Below are 512 nucleotides of genomic sequence, written 5' to 3' on the forward strand. Positions count from 1 at the left end.
TTCTTTTTGAACCAAACAACACCTAAATACAAAAAATAAAAAAAAATAAAAAATAAAAAAAATAAAAAATATGTTTTATTATATGTGAATTCTTACTGACTATTTTTTATTTGGAGCTGCAATTTCATTATCAGAAAAACTAAACCCAGCTGAAGAGATTTTCATTGGCCATCAATCATACTTTCCCAGTTTCCCTCTTTAAAAAAAATTCTCATTGGTCAACATGTCATTCCTCCTGAAAAATATGGTCCCAATGGCCACTTATCTTCTCTTATTACTCTCTAACCCCTACCCATAATTAAGAGAGAACTAGGGTCCACCACTAACCTCTTCCTTGTTTCTCTCGATCTCGATCTCGATCTCGAGCTTCATACAAACAAAAATAAAAAGAAGAGAAAATCAAAACTAGTAAAACAATAAACAATTGAGCTAGTTCATTCACCTGAAAAGAGAAAAAATATATATTAAAGAAAAAACTAAGGAAAGAGCTAACAAGCAAGAAAACAAGAAAG

This window comes from Dioscorea cayenensis, chromosome 13 (assembly GCF_009730915.1).
Source record: "Dioscorea cayenensis subsp. rotundata cultivar TDr96_F1 chromosome 13, TDr96_F1_v2_PseudoChromosome.rev07_lg8_w22 25.fasta, whole genome shotgun sequence".
NCBI classification, from domain to species: domain Eukaryota; kingdom Viridiplantae; phylum Streptophyta; class Magnoliopsida; order Dioscoreales; family Dioscoreaceae; genus Dioscorea; species Dioscorea cayenensis.